Raw genomic sequence first — 19,140 nt, forward strand, 5'->3', positions numbered from 1 at the left:
AAAGTTGCTGTTAAGAAAAATAAATACGTATACAACTTACATTATTTTGGTAAGACTCGCCAGCTCTGTACGGCAAAGTTAGCCACCGGACATAGCTCAAATGAAAGGGTATATTCAGGGGAAGGTCTCATCGAAAATATGTTTAAGGAGTTACGACCTTTCGGTAGTTGCTGTGGTTTAAAGTTGCTGTTAAGAAAAATAAATACGTATACAACCTTCATTATTTCGGTAAGACTCGCTAGGTCCGTACGGCAAAGTTTGCAACTGGACATGGCTCAAATGAAAAGGTATAATTAGGGGCAGTTTTCACCGAAATTATTTTTAAGGAGTTAGGACCATTCAGGAAATGCTGAGATCAAAGTTGTTTTTAAGAATAATAATTACGTATACAACCTACATTATTGAGGTAAGACTCGCCAGCTCTGTACGGCAAAGTTCGACATCGGACATAGTTTAAAAGAAAGGGTATAATCAGGGGAAGGTCTCACCGATAATGTTTATAAGGACTTAGGACCATTCGGGAATCGCTGGTGTTCAAAGTTGCTGTTTAGAAAAATCAATACTAATACAACCTGCATTATTTCGGTAAGACTCGCCAGCTCCGTACGGCAAATATCCTCATCTGAAATGGCTCAAATGAAAGGGTATAATTGGGGGAAGGTCTGACAGAATTAAATTTTTATGGAGTTAGGACCGTTTGGGAAATCATGTGGTTTTAAGCTGGTGTTTAAAAAAGGAAGACGTATACAACCTTCAATATTTCGGTAAGACTCGCCAGCTCCGTACGACAAAGTTTGCAACTGGACTTGGCTCAATGTAAAAGGTATAATTGGGTGAAGTTTACTGAAATTATTTTTAAGGAGTTAGGACCATTCGGGAAATGCTAAGGATCAAAGTTGCTATTAAGAAAAATAAATACGAATAAAACCTGCATTATTTCGGCAAAACTCACCAGCTCCTTACAGCAAATATCGACACCGGACATAGCTCAAATTAAAGGGTATACTTGGAGGAAGGTCTGACAGATTTATTTTTTTAGTACGTTAGGACTGTTTTGGAAATGCTGTGGTTCTAAGTTGCTGTTAAGAAAAAAGAATACGTATACAACCTTCATTATTTCGGTAAGACTCGCCAGCTCAGTACGGCAAAGTTTGCCTACGGACCTGGCTCAAATGAAAAGGTATAATTGGGGGAATATCTCACCGAAAATATTTTTAGGGAGTTAGGACCATTTGGGAATTGCTGTCGTTCAAAGTTGCTGTTAAGAATAACAAATACATTTACAACCTACATTATTGAGGTAAGACTCGCCAGCTCTGTACGGGAAAGTTTGACATCGGACATAGTTCAAAAGAAAGGGTATAATCAGGGGAAGGTCTCACCGATAATGTTTATAAGGGGTTAGGACCATTCGGGAATCGCTGGTGTTCAAAGTTGCTGTTTAGAAAAATAAATACTTATACAGCCTGCATTATTTCGGTAAGACTCGCTAGCTCCATACGGCCAATATCGACACCGGAAATGGCTCTAATAAAAGGGTATAATTGGGAGAAGGTCTGACAGAATTAATTTTTTAGGGAGTTAGGACCGTTTGGGAAATGCTGTGGTTTCAAGCTGATGTTTAAAAAAAGGAATACGTATTACAACATTCAATATTTCGGTAAGACTCGCCAGCTCCATACGACAAAGTTTGCAACTGGACATGGCTCAGTGTAAAAGGTATAATTGGGGAAATTTACTGAAATTATTTTTAAGGAGTTAGGACCATTCGGGAAATGCTAAGGATCAAAGTTGCTGTTAAGAAAAATAAATACGAATCCAACCTGCATTATTTCGGCAAAACTCGCCAGCTCCGTACGGCAAATATCGCCACCGGACATAGCTCAAATGAAAGAGTATAATTGGAGGAAGTTCTGACAGAATTATTTTTTTAGTACGTTAGGACTGTTTTGGAAATGCTGTTAAGAAAAATGAATACGTATACAACCTTCATTGTTTCGGTAAGACTCGCCAGCTCCGTACGGCAAAGTTTGCAACTGGACATGGCTTAATCGAAAAGGTATACTTGAGGATGTTTCACCGTAATTATTGTTAAGGAGTTTGGACCATTCGGGAAATGCTAAGACACAAAGTTGCTGTTAAGAAAAATAAATACGTATACTATCTACATTATTGCGGTAAGATAGCCGGCTCCGTACGGCAAAAATCGCCACCAGACATGGCTCAAATGAAAGGGTATAATTAGGGGAAGGTCTGACAGAATTATTTTTTTAGGGAGTTAGGATCGTTTGGGGAATGCTGTGGTTCAAAATTGATGTTAAAAAAATGAATACTTAAACTACCTTCATTAATTCGGTAAGATCCGTACGGCAAATATCGCCACCAGACATGGCTAAAATGAAAGGGTATATTTAGGGGAAGGTCTCACCGAAATATTTTTAAGAAGTTAGGACCGTTTTGGAATCACTGTTGTTCAAAGTTACTGTTAAGAAAAATAGATACGACGTGTACAACCTGCATTATTTCAGTAAGACTCGCCAGGTCCGTATGACAAAATTCGAAACCGGACATAACTCAAATGAAGGGGAATATTTAGGAGAAAGTCTCACCGAAAACGTTTTTGAGGAGTTAGGACCGTTTGGGAAATGCTAAGGATCAAAGTTGCTGTTGAGAAAAATAAATATGTTTACAACCTTCATTATTTCGGTAAGACTCGCAAGCTCCGTACGGCAAAGTTTGAAACTGGACATGGCTCAAATCAAAAGGTATAATTGGGAGAAGTGCTCACCAAAATTATTCTTAAGGAGTTAGGACCATTTGGCAACTGCTGTTGTTCAAATATTATTAAGAATTTTTTTTTGTATACAACCTGCATTATTCCGGTAAGACTCGCCAGCTTCATACGGCAAATATCGCTACCGCACATGGCTCAAATAAAAGGGTATAAATGGGGGAAGGTCTGACAAAATTATTTTTTTAGGGAGTTAGGACCGTTTGGGAAATGCTGAGGTTCAAAGTTGATGTTAAGAATAATAAATACGTATACAACCTACATTATTTAGGTAAGACTCGCAATCTCTGTACGGCAAATTTCGACAACGGACATAGCTCAAATGAAAGGGTATATTGAGGGGAAAGTCTCACCGAAAAGATTATTAAAAAGTTAGGACCATTTGGGAAATGCTTTCATCAAATGCTGTTAAGAAAAATAATTACGTATACTACCTGCATTATTTCGGTAAGACTCGCCAGCTCCATTCGGCAAATATCGCTACCGGAAAGGCTCAAATGAAAAGGTATAATTAGGGGAAGGTCTGACCGATTTTTTTTTAGGGAGATAGGACCGTTTGGGAAATGCTGTGGTACAAAGTTGCTGTTCATAAAAATGAATACGTATACAACCTTCATTATTTCGGTAAAACTCGCCAGCTCCGTACGGCAAAGTTTGAAAATGGACATGGCTCAAATCAAAAGATATAAATGGGGGAATGCCTGACAGAATTAATTTTTTGAAGGGAGTTAGGACCGTTTAAGAACTGCTGTGGTTCAAATGCTATTAAGAAAAATAAATACGTATACAGCCCACATTATGTCGGTAAGACTCACCAGCTCCGTACGGCAAATATCGCTACCAGACATGGCTCATATGAAAGGTTATAATCCAGGAAGGTCTGACAGTATTATTTTTTTAGCGAGTTAGGATCGTTTGGGGAAAGCTGTAGTTCAAAGTTGATGATAAAAAAAATTATTACTTATACAACCTTCATTAATTTGGTAAATCTCGACAGATCCGTACGGCAAATATATCCACCGGACATCGCTAAAGTGAAACGGTATATTTAGGGGAAGGTCTCATCGAAAATATTATTAGGAAGTTAGGACCGTTTAAGAATCGCTGTGGTTCAAAGTTGCTGTTAAAAAAAAAAATACGTTTACAACCTGCATTATTTCGATATGACTCGCCAGGTCCGTATGGCAAATATCGCCACCGGTCATAGCTAAAATGAAAAGGAATTATTGGGGGAAGTTTTCACCGAAATTATTTTTAAGGGGTTAGGACCATTCGGGAAATGCTAAGGATCAAAGTTGCTGTTCAGAAAAATGAATACGTATACAACCTTCATTATTTCGGTAAAACTCGCCAGCTCCGTACGGCAAAGTTTGAAACTGGACATGGCTCAAACCAAAAGGTATACTTGGGGGAAGTGCTCACCAAAATTATTTTCAAGGAGTAAGGACCATTTGGGAACTGATGTGGTTTAAATGCTGTTAAGAAAAATAAAAACGTATACAACCTACATTATTTCGGTAAGACTCGCCAGCCCCGTACGGCAAATATCGCTACCGGAAAGGCTCAGATGAAAGGGTATAATTGGGGGAAGGTCTGACAGAATTATTTTTTTAGGGAGTTAGGACCGTTTGGGAAATGCTGTGGTTCAAAGTTGCTGTTAAGAATAATAAATACGTATACAACCTACATTATTGAGGTAAGACTTGCCAGCTCCGTACGGTAAAGTTTGAAACTGGACAAGGCTCAAATGAAAGGGTATAATTGGGGGAAGTTTTCACCGAAATTATTTTGAAAGAGTTATTACAATTCGGGAAATGCTAAGGAGCAAAGATGCTGTTAAGAAAAATTAATACGTATATCACCTGCATTATTTCGGTAAGACTCGCCAGCTCCGTACGGTAAAGTTTGAAACTGGACAAGGCTCAAATGAAAGGGTATAATTGGGGGAAGTTTTCACCGAAATTATTTTGAAAGAGTTATTACAATTCGGGAAATGCTAAGGAGCAAAGATGCTGTTAAGAAAAATTAATACGTATATCACCTGCATTATTTCGGTAAGACTCGCCAGCTCCGTACGGCAAAGTATGCAACTGGGCATGGCTCAAATGACAAGGTTATCGGGGGAAGTTTTCAAAGAAATTATTTTTAAGGAGTTAGGATCATTCGGGAAATGATAAGGGTCAAAGCTGCTATTATGACAAATAAATACGTATACAACCTTCATTATTTCGGTAAGACTCGCCAGCTCTGTACGGCAAAAATTGCCACCGGACGTTGCTCAAATGAAAGGGTGTATTTTAGGGAAGGTCTCATCGAAATATTTTTAAGGAGTTAGGACCATTAGGGAATCGCTGTGGTTCAAAGTTGCAATTAAAAAAGGGAAATACGTTTACAACCTGCATTATTTCGGTAGGACTCGCCAGTTCCGTACGGCAAATATCGCCACCGGACATGGCTCAAACGAAAGGGTAAATTTGGGGGAAGGTCTGACAGAATTATTTTTTTACGGAATTGGGAGCGTTTGGGAAATGCTGTGGTTCAAAGTTGCTGTTAAGAAAAATGAATACGTAGACAACTTTCATTATTTCGGTAAGACTCGCCAGCTCCGTACGGTAAAGTTTGAAACTGGACAAGGCTCAAATGAAAGGGTATAATTGGGGGAAGTTTTCACCGAAATTATTTTGAAAGAGTTATTACAATTCGGGAAATGCTAAGGAGCAAAGATGCTGTTAAGAAAAATTAATACGTATATCACCTGCATTATTTCGGTAAGACTCGCCAGCTCCGTACGGCAAAGTATGCAACTGGACATGGCTCAAATGACAAGGTTATCGGGGGAAGTTTTCAAAGAAATTATTTTTAAGGAGTTAGGATCATTCGGGAAATGCTAAGGATCAAAGCTGCTATTATGACAAATAAATACGTATACAACCTTCATTATTTCGGTAAGACTCGCCAGCTTTGTACGGCAAAAATTGCCACCGGACGTTGCTCAAATGAAAGGGTGTATTTAAGGGAAGGTCTCATCGAAATATTTTTAAGGAGTTAGGACCATTAGGGAATCGCTGTGGTTCAAAGTTGCTATTAAAAAAGGGAAATACGTTTACAACCTGCATTATTTTGGTAGGACTCGCCAGTTCCGTACGGCAAATATCGCCACTAGACATGGCTCAAACGAAAGGGTATATTTGGGGGAAGGTCTGACAGAATTATTTTTTTACGGAATTGGGAGCGTTTGGGAAATGCTGTGGTTCAAAGTTGCTGTTGAGAAAAATGAATACGTACACAACCTTCATTATTTCGGTAAGACTCGCCAGATCCGTACGGCAAAGTTTGCAACTGGACATGGCGCAAATGAAAAAGTATAATTGGGGGAAGTTTTAACCGAAGTTTTTTTTAAGGAGTTAGGACCATTCGGGAAATGCTCAGGATCAAAGTTGCTGTTAAGAAAAAAAAATACTTATACAACCTACATTATTTCGGTAAGACTCGCCAGCTCTGTACGGCAAAGTTTGCAACTGGACATGGCTCAAATGTAAAGGTATAATTAGCTGAAGTTTTCATCGAAATTATGTTTAAGGAGTTAGGACTATTCGGGAAATGCTACGGATCAAAGTTGTTGTTAAAAAAAATATATACGTGTACAACCTACATTATTTCGGTAAGACTCGCCAGCTCTGTACGGCAAAAGTCTCAACCGGACATGGCTCAAATGAAAAGGTATAATTGAGTGAATGTCTCACCGAAAATATTTTAAGGGAGTTAGGACCATTCAGGAATCGCTGTTGTTCAAAGTTGCTGTTAAGAAAAATAAATACGTATACAACCTACATTATTTCGGTAAGACTCGCCAGATCCGTACGGCAAATATCGCCAACAGACATGGCTCAAATGAAAGGGTATAATCGGGGGAAGGTCTGACTGAATTAGTTTTGTAGGGAGTTAGGATCGTTTGCGGAATGCTGTGGTTCAAAGTTGATGTTAAAACAAATGAATACTTATACAACCTTTATTAATTCTGTAAGACTCGACAGATCCGTACGGCAAATATATCCACCGGACATGGCTAAAATCAAACGGTATATTAAGGGGAAAGTCTCACCGAAAATATCATTAGGAAGTTAGGACCGTTTGGGAATCGCTGTTGTTCAAAGTTGCTGTTAAGAAAAATAAATACGTGTACAACCTGCATTATTTCGGTAAGACTCGCAAGGTCAGTATGGCAAATATCGCCACCGGACATAGCTAAAATGAAAAGGTATAATTGGGGGAAGTTTTCCCCGAAATTATTTTTAAGGAGTTATGACCATTCGGGAAATGCAAAGGATCAAAGTTGCTATTAAGAAAAATAAATATGTATACAAACTGCATTATTTCGGTAGGACTCGCCAGCTCCGTACGGCAAATATTGCCACTGGACATGGCTCAAATGAAAGGGTATAATTGTGGAAAGCTCTGACAGAATTAATTTTTTAGGGAGTTGGAAATGTTTGGGAAATTCTGTGGTTCAAAGTTGCTGTTAAGAAAAATGAATGCGTGTCCAACCTTTATTATTTCGGTAAGATTCGCCAGCTCCGTGCGGCAAAGTTTGCAACTGGACATGGCTTAAATGAAAAGGTATAATCGGGGGAAGTTTTCATCTGAAATTATTTTTAAGGGGTTAGGACCATTCGGGAAATGCTCAGGATCAAAGTTGCTAATAAGAAAAATAAATACTTATACCACCTACATTATTTCGGTTAGACTCGCCAGCTCTGTACGGTAAAGTTTGCAACTGGACATGGCTCAAATGTAAACAATCTAAGTTAGTTTGTAAAGTTTTGTCAAGAAACGAAAATTTGAAGTTACTTTTTTTTGTTGTTGCAAATCTGATTGAAAGAATATAATTTTGCAACCGACTTATCCTGCTTGTATCCAACATCTATAACTCCTCGTGGGTGAGTAGGTGACTTAGGCCTACGGAATGGGTACTATTACTTAAAAATAATTGAATAATTTATAGATAAATAAGAGTTATTGTCTAAGCTTACCTGAGTTTACTGTCAAATACATGCGCGCAATTGTAATGAAAAGCTGCGCGCAAACGTAAGATTTTTGCGCGCAAATGTAATGGTAATGCGCGTAAACGTAATGCACCGATATTTGTTATACTTCATAAAGACAAGTAGGTTTTCTCTTAATTGATTCACAGTTACATTGTTGATCATGAGGAAATTCTAATAAAAGATCTCCAACAATTATTACAAAAGCAGAATGTTTTTTTCTCTCTCCGTTTTTCAATTTAGTATTCTGTTCATTCTCTATTAACCTCATCAACTTGCAAGTTTGTTTTTAAAAAATAGAAGTAATCATGTTTATTAATTCCACTTGAACATTGTACAGGGTCTTTGAGCGTTCCTGATAAAGGTAAATCCACAAAAGCGCTTCGGACGCAAACAAATATTAAACCTGTTGTTTTCATTTTTTTTTTAATAAACCCTATAATATTTTCTATGGCTAGCTTTGTTACTTTGTAAGCAATGGCTAACCTGTTAAGCCCGTTTCTCCTTTTCTTCCAGTTGCGCCATCTAGACCAAGTCAGCCCACATTGCCCTTGGACCCCCCCCCCCCCCCCACTGCACCTTTGTATCTATTCGGATCTATTGCATCAACTGTACCATTGTCTCCGAGTGGGTCTTTTAAAAACAAAGTGAGTCAAGATAGATAGCCGCGATCATTAATTATGTTTATAACTTGTAATCAACCAACTTAAATAAGTTTTTGGTGGTTTTGTTGTTCGTGTTGCTTAGTTTTTTAGATTTCTATGTAGTTTCTTGTGTACTATCATTTGTCTGTTTTTCCTTTTCTCTTTCAGCAATGGCGTTGTCAGTTTGTTTTGCTTGCCTAAACATCAACCCAACAATGTTATATCTGTAAATTTGCTTGCCGGGATTTGAACCTATGCTACTGTGATATGGTGACACCAAATCGCCCAGTAAGGTCTAGATCACTCACCTGCCGATAGAGCACCTGCTGATATAGCACCATCAACTGGCGATACGGCACCTTTTTTGGAAAAATTGATTTGCCTCCCTTTACACAGTGTCTAAAGTTTTTAGAGAAATAACATTTTAACATAATTTAAATTTTTTTGTCTTGATTTATTTGAATAAATTATACTTTGAAAATGTAATTATTTTTATATTGGGTTTGAAGTATCTCCTTTAGATCTAAATAAAATGTAAACTATAAGCTTACAGAATAAGATTTAATGTTCGTTCTAAATATGTTTCATACAACTCACAAATAACGATGCCTGCCCTGTCATATATATAAATGAAGTTCTGGATAGGGTGTATATATTTTATATATTAGAGGATGATGGACAAAGACAACAGACAGAGGGGGATTTAGGGGGGGGGCAGGGGGCCCGGCCCCCCCTTTTTTGAAAAAAAATTGGTTGCTTATATAGGGAATCACTGAAGCGTGACTTGAGCGGGCCCCCTCTTAGGTCAGTCAGTGGGCCCTCACTTATGAAAATTCCTGGATCCGCCACTGAGTCAGAATTGACACGAAAAGGAAATGAAAAAAACAATAGGATAATCAAAGTACTGAAGTACTGAACATCAGAGGACCTCATGTTGTGTTGAATTATTGATAAATGACAGGTGTTTATATTATACTTGCCGGACAGATATGTTCACCTTACAATATAGTACAAATAATATAATTTGCTATGCTATATATATTTTTCTCTAACGCTATGGAAATTTATCCCTTTCCGAACCCATTGTATAAAAAAAATTTAATCAACGTGTGGTTGCTGGTGATCTCAAAAGATCATTGGATGATTTTGAGGGTCATGACCTTTTAAGCTAACTGAATGAATCAAAATATGATAACAGGTGTTAATGAAATTGACAACTTCGTGCAATGTGAAAGGCACTCGAAGGGGATTTTCGGTTAACAAAAAAAGAAAATGTCTTTTTAATCATTAGAGAAACAGATTCTTACATAGTTACTCGTGGATTATTGGATTTATCCAATCTCGATAGTTAAATTATAAATTTTAAAGTCCTCGCCGAGGCGGCTCGGACTTTAAAATTGATAATTTAACTATCTCGATTGGATAAATCCGATAATCCACTGGTATCAATGTAAGAATCTATATTTCTCTAACTCTATGGAAATGTATCCCTTTCCGAACCCATTGTATAAAAAAAATTAATCAACGTGTGGTTGCTGGTGATCTCAAAAGATCATTGAATGATTTTGAGGGTCATGACCTTTTTAGCTAACAGGAATGAATCAAAATACGATAACAGGTGTTAATGAAATTGACAACTTCGTGCAATGTAAAAGGCACTCGAAGGGGATTTTCGGTTAACAAAAAAAGAAAATGTCTTTTTAATCATTAGAGAAACAGATTCTTACATAGTTACTCGTGGATTATCGGATTTATCCAATCTCGATAGCCGAGGCGGCTCGGACTTTAAAATAGATAATTTAACTATCTCGATTGGATAAATCCGATAATTCACTGTTATCAATGTAAGAATCTATATAAATATATAAGCCCAGGTGGTCGTGTGGTCTAGCGGGACGGCTGCAGTGCAGGCGAATTGGTGTCACGATATCACAGTAGCATGGGTTCGAATCCCGGCGAGGGAAGAACCAAAAATTTGCGAAAGCAAATTTACAGATCTAACATTGTTGAGTTGATGTTTAGACGAGTTGTATATATATATATATTCGATCCCTAACATCACTGAAGAGACATTTATTGTCGAAATCCGGATATGGTGTACTAAAGAAATATTGACACCGAATGTTTGTGGCACAACATCCTGTCCACAAGTTAACAAAATTTTTTTTTCTGTGACGTATTAAATTTATAAATAAGATCCATTTTGTTACAACCTGTGATCATTTTTATTTGGCAATCGCCAATGGCAGTCAGCAGGGTTAAAGAACATCAGTTGTTCGACCTGTTAGTCAAATGCGTTTTGTTTAAATATACTTTTTCACTCTTTTGGTCTTTTGGAAAATGTTGTTTGTGCTGTTTTTAGACCCTTCTACAACGAAATTTGTTTGATATGCACACGTATAAAAATTGCGGTTTTTATCCAACGCAGTCATAGGTTTGAACGTAGTTTTCAATTTAGACTCGTATATATATATATATATATATATGTGGCAGCATAATTCACAAAGTTAAGTATCCTAGTTCACGTCAGTATCTCAGATATGATAAATATATATATATATATATATATAAGTGTCTAAGAATGTGATTTTCGGGTTCCAGTTTTTGACCCTGAGATAAAAAAAATTGTTTGTTTCACCCTCAGCTGCCACTATAATATATAATATATGTGAATAATATATAATATATAAAATATAACACCTAATTTTATAACACTCATTAGTGTGTTAAAGTTACATTCTTAGACACTTATATATATATATATATTTATATTTATCATATCTGAGATACTGTCGTGAACTAGGATACTTAACTTTGTGAATTATCAAAATTATGTGGTCAAACGAGAACGGTTAGATTGGCATTATGACCATATAGTTGCACACATACAAAAATAGTTAGCATATAGCTTATAATAGAGAATCAACATGGCACACAATTCTTCGAGTAGCTATATAGTCACTCAGCAATGCTCACTGAACTATGATAAAGAGGTTTAACACAATCATATTAAAACAGACAAATTGTAATATTGGAGCTAAAGATACCAGATGAACAGCAAACTCATAAACCGAAAAATAAATTTACAATTCCATGACTAAAACTAAAAAAGACATGCAGACAAATAAAAGTACCCTTAAGACAACATAGAAAACTAAAGACTGAGCAACAAGAACCCCACCAAAACTTGGGAGTGATCACAGGTGCTCTGGATGGGTTAGCAGATCCTGCTCTACAAATGACATTTATTAACAATGTTTGTTCATGTAGTATCAATGGCCAGGTCTTCTACTTTCTGGAACATTTAGGTTTTGGATCAATCACAAATGGAGTGGATGTTAACACAGCAATATTACTATCCCTTATTCTAGATTTTTGTTGCAGTCAACAAAAACTTTTTTAATGTTCATAAATAGCTGAGTTATCTTGGTTTTATTGCAACACAGTCAATCATTTATCCATTATATCTAAAAAAAAAAAAAAAAAAAAAAAGAATCTGCAGCTATACATGTACATTGTAGGTTCTGTTTTCTAATTATTAAATGATTCATTGTAAATATTACAATGTATAATATGAAGATAGCCTTTCGCTAATGATGTTTTTTTTTTGTTAATTGAATTTTACAACATCTGGATGTTATTCTTCAGTTATTCTTTTTTCTACTTTGTTCTGGATTTAATACTTTGAATACCACTGGTTTAAGCAATGAGAAAATTTTGCCTCACACATATAGAACACAACTACCATATGAATGTGTTGGTCCTTAGTAAGAAGCATGTAAAACAGGGCTTGTAATTTTTTGGTGTATATCTTGGTTTTCCGTTTGTACATTGATGTGGCCATTAGTTTTCTTGTATGTTTTGTTTAACATTTGTCATTTCATGGCTATTTCTTACTGATGTATGTACATGTATAGTTTTTTTTCTGATTGTAAAAGTGTTGTTTGGTAAGCTTTATTTCCTTTTTTGTCATTTTGTATAGGGCTGGTGTCTGATTACCAGATTACCAATCCCTTTTCATTTCTTTTTTTTATGAATTATGACAACGGTTTGGTGTTGATTTTCATTTATGTATGTACTGTACATGTAACAATAACAGTATATATACATGTATAATCTCATTCCATCATTAATATTTGTCATTGTGGTATAAATATATCTTTAAGTTTAACAATGTACTGTGAAAGAGCTACATGTATCTTCTTACAGATACTTAGTATATACTAGTAGTATGGTTATTAGTGTGAAACCACTAGTACTGTTTCAAAGGACAGATTTCACTTCTTTTCCAAAATGGCCTAAAATATAAACTTTAACATAAAGCTCCAAAAAATTCACAATTTGGTTTCTCAAATGGGTATATTTCTCAAGTCTTAACGCTCAATAAATCAGTTCTTTTCATAAAAGTACATTTTCTGTTCCAAATTTTGTCAAAACATGATGATTTTGGGCAATTTTCAGACCCGAAAGCTTAAGAATAAAGATTTGGCCACCACCTACCATCCAAAATGTTTTGTGACCAAAAGAATTCAAATCTGATATATATAATTCATCAATATAAAAACTTTTTGGACCTTGGATGGCAGCCAAGTTTAATTATGCCAACAACAATTTAAGTTTTACCATAGTTATCTGTGGTATAATTTTCACAATTATTCAAAAGTTTTGTTGTGTATGATTTACAAAAAGAAAAATAGAGATGGCAAGACCTGAAGAAGGCTGTCCGATATTTTAAGTGACATATGAACAACAGAGTCAGTGTGGGGCCACTTAGCTAAACTGCCCGCTTTGCACCAGCCAATATAAATGAATGCCTAGGGTGGGAATCGAACATACACCAACTCTGTTAACATTGTCCCTATATTTTTAAATGAACAAAAAATTGTCCAAAACAAATTTAAAAAAATGTATTACCGGGTTAATTGGTTAAAATTTAATTATCAATTTATACATGAAAATATCTATAGGTTGATTTTCTGTGATTCAGATGGCTACTCAGATTGTAGCCTCATAGGCTCCAATGTACATAAAATGTACAGCTACATGAATAGACAGCGCAAGAGTTTTTAAAATTGCTAAGGCAGACTTTTGGGGGGAGGAAGGAGCTGAAGGCATGTCCTTTTCAAGGAGCTCCATGTATGGTAAATGCATAGTCCCTTTTTTATTTAGTTTTACCCAAAATGTTGACTTGCTAGACCCCTCCCCCTTTAAAACTCCTGGATTCTCATCCAATTTTATAGAAATCTGAACTGTTTTAAAGCAAGGTTGTATTATTATTAAATTATGTTTGGGAATTAAAAATAGAAAGATTCCTTTAAATGTTGCTGAACTTTTTGTTTGAATTATCTAGAATATACATGTCATTTTGGTCTTTTGTGGATAGTTATCTCATTGGCAATCATACCACATCTTCTTTTTTATATGTACATGTGGTTTTAATCGTGGACATTTTAAATCCATGTTAACTTGTGTGTGACTCGAGCTTCTGGTACAAATTAGAACATGGAATTATTCGTGCAAACTCACAGAAAGATTCTTGAGATTTAAATTTCCACAGAATAATAAATAAACAAAAACCTTAAACATTTTAAACATTTATTAACATACTAAAATTTATGATAAAAGAAATGATTTTTCATTTCCTATCGTTAACAATGGATTTTGAAAATAAATAACTCAGCCTTGATAATCACAAAAATAAATGGTTTGTTCTGTGGTAGCTTGAAAATAAATTACCTGACTTGCAATGTTTCGAAAATAACTAATCGATAGTATGAGATGGCACCAGATTCTTCATAAATTCATCTTATTTCCAACAAAAAATCGGGAAACACTTCCCAATTTTTTTAACAATGAAAGTATAGTTTATTTAAATATACTGGAAATGTCTGAAAATTGGTTTAATTTAAAATGAGGTATATTGTCTCAGGAAACCTTTAACAGGGCCGTAATTACATTTCATGCTTTCCCTCAGATGTACATGTAGCCCTGATTTTTTTGGATCAATGTTTCTTATTTATTTGTCTTTGATCATGAGTTTAGAGGAAAAAAAAACAACAGCCACAGACTAAACTATATGAATTCCATTTTTGCTTTATCATGCACATTGGTCTTTTGATGTTGTCCCTAGAAAATTAAGTCAGCTTTCACTGAATTTATACATTTATATAGAATACCAAAATATTGTCAAAAAATTATTAAAATTGCATTTTCAGATTATGAAAGGGTCTTTTGAAAACCAAGAAAGCATGAATTGCATCCTTTGTTCTATAGCTTCTTCGACCTTCAGTGGCTCCAAAACCCTTAAAACAAAGATTCATTTCTGCAGAGGATGATGATTAATTCTAGTTAAATGGTATATAATCACTTGACTATACATGTAACATTTAAAATAAACAAATCATTTCAAAATTGTATGTTTTTTCGAATATCATAAATATAGTTGTGAAAATGAATAATCAGTCCCTTGTTTAATGAAAATGAAAAATCTTGCTCCAATAGTGCAGAAAATGAATAATCTGTCCTCTTAGTTTACAAAAATAAATACCCGATCAAAAACAACTGTATGCCTAAAACTAAGAATGGCACTCAACCCAACATCTGTTTAAAAAACATTTTCTGGTATACCTAAATTTCAACTTCAAGCAACTAAAATAACTTAACAAGAGTGCACACACTGAAATGCCCTGCCTTCTTTACTAATCATTGATTTTATTTTGATAGTCCTAAATATAATAAAATTGAGTATGGAAATGGGGAATGTGTCAAAGAGACAACAACCCAACCATAGAAAAAACAACAGCAGAAGGTCACCAACAGGTCTTCAATGTAGCAAGACATTTCTGCACCCGAAGGCGTCCTTTTTACAGCTAGTCCCTGAACAAAAATATACTAGTTTTAATACAAAGCTTTATAACAACTGTCACATAAAGTTAACAGTAACCAAGAAAACTAAACATTGACCAATGAAGCATGAAAATGAGGTCAAGGTCAGATGACACCTGCCATCACAAGAGAAAACACTCATCAAAAAAACTTTGGAGTCTCACAACCTAGTCATTCTTGTGTCAATCCGAAATAGACAGGATACACTTAGCTGCTTCTAAAACTGATGAAAAGCTACAACTCTATCTAGTAACTGAGAAGTGCTACAATAGTTATAAATAAGCAGCACATAAACAGTAACAAGAAAGGCTGTTAACCCTGTTAAATTTTAGACGGCAGCAATTTCAATATTTAAACTTATAGAATTGATGAAGAAAATAGAAACTACATGAGACAAAACAGAAAACTGAACTTCCAGACCAGTACATCCTGCCCTTACCATGAAATTCCATTCTCTCACAGATTTCCTCCCTCTCCAAATTCCACTCACAATCATATACCCTCACCCTCTCAATCATTTTATTTTTCTCCCTCCCTTCCTCGCCTTTTCATCTATTCATAACACCCTTAACCACCTACCACCTATACCCCTCTGTTCTGCTTCGTGTTAAGTCCCTATGAGAAAATTGGGTTAGTAGATGAATACAATATTATATGATGTATCAGATATGGAAGAACTTAAATTTTAGAAATAAGATGGAAACTTAGAACTTGATATCAAACATAAAAATTTGATCCTGAGCCACTTTTAGAAATGTAGTCTTATTTTCTACACATAATGGTTATCATAGCATTCGTACAAAAGATTAACAGCCAAAGTTACAGAAAGCCAAATTGTGTAATGTAAATTTTAAAAATAGAATGCTACCTTGATTGATAAACATTATGAATGCCAAAAGTGTATATTTAACTCTCAATTTAAGTGTTTTGGGAGTGTTGAAAAAAAAGTACATGAAAAATGCCAAATATTATAAAAATCCAAATAGTTCAAAACACATAAAGCAAAAAGCCAAATGAAAAATGCCAAAGTTTAAAAATGCCAAATGGTATTAAAAAAACCTGTCTGCTTGTACTAGGCAGCTGGCCTGTGGGTTAGCTGGACTTTAAGGTGCTAGTTCACCAAGACAAATGCCCACAGTTAGTTCACTTATCTTTTCCTTTTGGAGTACCAGTTTTTAAGTCTTTGATTTGACTTGGGGGCTTAACATTTTTACTAAATAAAATAAAAAAACAAAAAAAATTTCCCCAATAAAATTTGATAAAAACAAATAAAATACCCATTTCCCATAAAAGCATGTTACAGAGCTTCACATGCAGACTGAGCCCCCTCACTCTCAGTTTGTTCTAGTAAAAACAGTAAAATACCCCCAATTAAAATTTGATAAAAACAAATAAAATACCCTTTTTTCCACATAAAAGCATGTTACAGAGCTTCACATGCAGACTGAGCCCCCTCACTCTCAGTTTGTACCAGTAAAAACAGAAAATACCCCCAATTAAAATTTGGATAAAAACAGTAAAATGTCCCCAATAAAATTTGATAAAAACAAGTAAAATACCCATTTCCCATAAAAGCATGTTACAGAGCTTCACATGCAGACTGAGCCCCCTCACTCTCAGTTTGTATCGTAAAAACATGTTACAGAGCTTCACATGCAGACTGAGCCCCCTCATTCTCAGTTTGTTCTAGTAAAAACAGTAAAAGACCCCCAATTAAAATTTTATAAAAAAAAATAAAATACCCTTTTTTTCCCATAAAAACATGTTACAGAGCTTCACATGCAGACTGAGCTCACTCTCAGTTTGTATCGTAAAAACATGTTACAGAGCTTCACATGCAGACTGAGCTTCCTCACTCTCAGTTTGTTCTAGTAAAAACAGTAAAAGACCCCCAATTAAAATTTGATTAAAACAAATAAAATACCCTTATTTTCCCATAAAAACATGTTACAGAGCTTCACATGCAGACTGAGCCCCCTCACTCTCAGTTTGTACCAGTAAAAACAGTAAAATACCCCCAATTAAAATTTGGATAAAAACAGTAAAATGTCCCCAATAAAATTTGATAAAAACAATTAAAATACCCATTTCCCCTTAAAAGCATGTTACAGAGCTTCACCTGCAGACTGAGCCCTCTCACTCTCAGTTTGTATCGTAAAAACATGTTACAGAGCTTCACATGCAGACTGAGCTTCCTCACTCTCAGTTTGTTCTAGTAAAAACAGTAAAAGACCCCCAATTAAAATTTGATAAAAACAAATAAAATTCCATTGTTTTTCCCATAAAAGCATGTTACAGAGCTTCACATGCAGACTGAGCCCCCTCACTCTCAGTTTGTACCAGTAAAAACAGTAAAAAGTAAAAACACAAAAATACCGAACTCCGAGGAAAATTCAAAAAGGAAAATCAAAAATCAAAAGGCAAAATCAAAAGTCCAAACACATCAAACGAATGGGTAACAACTGTCATATTCCTGACTTGGTACAGGCATTTTCTAATGTAGAAAATGGTGGATTGAACCTGGTTTTATAGCTAGCTAAACCTCTCAAATTAAAATTTGGATAAAAACAGTAAAATGTCCCCAATAAAATTTTATAAAAACAATTAAAATACCCATTTCCCCTTAAAAGCATGTTACAGAGCTTCACATGCAGACTGAGCCCCCTCACTCTCAGTTTGTATCGTAAAAACATGTTACAGAGCTTCACATGCAGACTGAGCCCCCTCACTCTCAGTTTGTACCGTAAAAGCAAAAATGTTTTGACTGAGCCGCCGCACATCAGTCCAACTGAGCCTCCTCACTCTCAGTTTGTATCAGTAAGAATGGATACTTGATACGTATGGTAGGGGACGTTACTATACCTAGAGCAGAGGTATAGTATCTGTGAACCCTAAACACAGATGGCGACTTAACTTCCCATACGTGTACACAAGTATCTAATGCTAACTGATACATAATGTTGTCATGTTTTTCATTTTCAGTCACTGAAAATAATTTTTAAATGAACTAAAAGAATAACAAAATCCTTGAATCCAAGTTGCCTGTGTTAAGAAGTGAAATAACTTTTCTATACAAGATATCTAGTTTTGATATCCTTGATGGTTTTTGTAAGGATTGAATAAGATGTTGCATTCCAGTAAACACAGTACAGTGTGACAGCAACTCAACTAAAGAGTAAAACCAGAAAGATATGACTTGGATGGTGAATTGCCTCATTGACACTCATACCTGACACATATTCTTATATCTATTTAACACTGAAGTTTTTTATATGGTAAGCTGTTTTACTATTTATTCGAATTTCAAGATATCTCATATAATTAATAAGATATCTTATTTATTATATACGATATCGCATATAACAAATAAGATATCTTATATATTATATACGATATCTCATATAATAAATAAGATATCTCATATAGCAAATATGATATCTTATATAATCTGTTTTTTCTAAGATATCTTATATGATATAGAAGATATTAGATATCTTATACAGTTTATAAGATAGACTATATAGTATATAAGATATAGTATGTACTTTATCTCCTAGTTTATTAGATATCTTATAAATATATTTTATATAAGATATCTTATAAATTAAATATGATATCTCATTATCCATATGAGGTATCTAATAAACTATATACATGTATGATATCACATGAACTATATAAGATATCTAATGAATTATGTAAGATATCTAATGAACTATATAAAATATCTTATAAAGTTAATGATATATCTTATGAAGTTAAAGAGATATCTATTAAA

The sequence above is a fragment of the Mytilus trossulus genome, unplaced genomic scaffold (genome assembly GCF_036588685.1).
Source record: "Mytilus trossulus isolate FHL-02 unplaced genomic scaffold, PNRI_Mtr1.1.1.hap1 h1tg000486l__unscaffolded, whole genome shotgun sequence".
In the NCBI taxonomy this organism is placed as follows: Eukaryota; Metazoa; Mollusca; class Bivalvia; order Mytilida; family Mytilidae; genus Mytilus; species Mytilus trossulus.